Source organism: Saccopteryx bilineata, chromosome 1, assembly GCF_036850765.1.
Source record: "Saccopteryx bilineata isolate mSacBil1 chromosome 1, mSacBil1_pri_phased_curated, whole genome shotgun sequence".
NCBI classification, from domain to species: Eukaryota; Metazoa; Chordata; class Mammalia; order Chiroptera; family Emballonuridae; genus Saccopteryx; species Saccopteryx bilineata.
In genome coordinates, this window is record NC_089490.1 from 350,082,111 (window position 1) to 350,084,822 (window position 2,712).

The window sequence follows — 2,712 nt, forward strand, 5'->3', positions numbered from 1 at the left end:
ATTTTTTCCTTGATCTCATTGTTAACCCATTCATTATTTCATAACATTTAGTTTCCAAGTGTGTGAATGTATTTTAGTTTTTCTATTGTAGTTGATTTCTAGTTTCATGCTATTGTGATCTGAGAAGATGCTTGATATGATTTCAACCTTCTTAAATTTATTGATACTCCTTTTGCGTTCTAACATGTGGTCTATCCTAGAGAATGTACCATGAGCACTTGAAAAGGATCTATAATCTGCTGCTTTAGGGTAAAAGGTTCTGAAGATATCTATTAAATCCAGTTGATCTAGTGTGTCCTTTAAGTCTGCTGTTTCTTTGTTAATTTTCTTTCTTGAAGATCTGTTCAGTGATGTTAGTGGAGTATTGACATTCCTGTCCATCAAAATCTGCTTGATATACTTAGGTGCTCCTAGATTAGGTGCATAGATATTTATAATGGTTATATCTTTCTGTTGGCTTGCTTCCTTTATTATTATGTAGTGACCTTCTTTATCTCTTAGTATAGCCTTTGTTTTTTTTTTTAATAATTTTATTTTTTTAATGGGGTGACATCAATAAATCAGGATACATATATTCAAAGATAACAAGTCCAGGTTATCTTGTCGTTCAATTATGTTGCATACCCACCACCCAAAGTCAGATTGTCCTCTGTCACCTTCTATCTTGTTTTCTTTGTGCCCTTCCCCACCCTCTTTCCTTCTCCCATTCCCCCCTCCCCCCCATAACCACCACACTCTTATCAATGTCTCTTAGTTTCACTATTATGTCCCACCTACGTATGGAATAATACAGTTCCTGTTTTTTTCTGATTTACTTATTTCGCTTCGTATCATGTTATCAAGATCCCACCATTTTGCTGTAAATGTTCCAATGTCATCATTTCTTATGGCTGAGTAGTATTCCATAGTGTATATGTGCCACATCTTCTTTATCCAGTCATCTATTGATGGGCTTTTTGGTTGTTTCCATGTCCTGGCCACTGTGAACAATGCTGCAATAAACATGGGGCTGCATGTGTCTTTACGTATCAATGTTTCTGAGTTTTGGGGATATATACCCAGTAGAGGGATTGCTGGGTCATAAGGTAGTTCTATTTTCAGTTTTTTGAGGAACTACCATACTTTCTTCCATAATGGTTGTACTACTTTACATTCCCACCAACAGTGTATGAGGGTTCCTTTTTCTCCACAGCCTCTCCAACATTTGCTATTACCTGACTTGCTAATAACAGCTAATCAAACAGGTGTGAGGTGGTATCTCATTGCCGTTTTGATTTGCATTTCTCTAATAGCTAAAGAAGATGAGCATCTTTTCATATATCTGTTGGCCATTTGTATTTCTTCCTGGGAGAAGTGTCTATTCATATCCTCTTCCCATTTTTTTATTGGATTGTTTGTTTGTTTGTTGTTGAGTTTTATGAGTTTTTTGTATATTTTGGATATTAGGCCCTTATCTGAGCTGTTGTTTGAAAATATCATTTCCCATTTAGTTGGCTTTCTGTTTATTTTGTTATCAGTTTCTCTTGCTGAGCAAAAACTTCTTAGTCTGATGTAGTCCCATTCATTAATTTTTGCCTTCACTTCTCTTGCCTGTGGAGTCAAATTCATAAAATGCTCTTTAAAACCCAGGTCCATGAGTTGAGTACCTATGCCTTCTTCTATGTACTTAATTGTTTCAGGTCTTATGTTTAGATCTTTGATCCATTTTGAGTTAATTTTTGTACAAGGGGAGAGACTGTAGTCCAGTTTCATTCTTTTGCATGTGGCTTTCCAGTTTTCCCAGCACCATTTATTGAAGAGGCTTTCTTTTCTCCATTGTGTGTTGTTGGCCCCTTTATCAAAAATTATTTGACTATATATATGTGGTTTTATTTCTGGACTTTCTATTCTGTTCCATTGGTCTGAGTGTTTATTTTTCTGCCAATACCATGCTGTTTTGATTGTCGTGGCCCTATAATAGAGTTTGAAGTCAGGTATTGTAATGCCCCCAGCTTCATTCTTTTTCTTTAGGATTGCTTTGGCTATTCGGGGTTTTTTATAGTTCCATATAAATCTGATGATTTTTTGCTCTATTTCTTTAAAAAACGTCATTGGAAGTTTGATGGGAATTGCATTAAATTTGTATATTGCTTTGGGTAATATAGCCATCTTGATTATATGTATTCTTCCTAACCAAGAACAAGGTATATTCTTCCATCTCATTATATCTTTTTTGATTTCCCTTAACAATGGTTTATAGTTTTCATTATATAAGTCCTTTACATTCTTTGTTATGTTTATTCCTAAGTATTTTATTTTTTTTGTTGCAATCTTGAAGGGGATTATTCTTTTGAGTTCCTTCTCAGTTGTTTCATTGTTGGCATATAGAAAGGCTATTGACTTCTGTATGTTAATTTTGTATCCTGCGACCTTACTGTATTGGCTTATTGTTTCTAGTAGTCTTTTTGTGGATTCTTTGGGGTTTTTGATGTATAGGATCATATCATCTGCAAAAAGTGATACCTTTACTTCTTCTTTTCCAATATGGATGCCTTTTATTTCTTTGTTTTGTCTGATTGCTCTGGCTAGAACCTCTAGTACCACATTAAATAAGAGTGGAGAGAGTGGACAACCCTGTCTTGTTCCTGATTTAAGGGGGAAAGCCTTCAGTTTAGTGCCATTTAATATGATGTTGGCTGATGGTTTATCATATATGGCCTTTATCATGTTGAG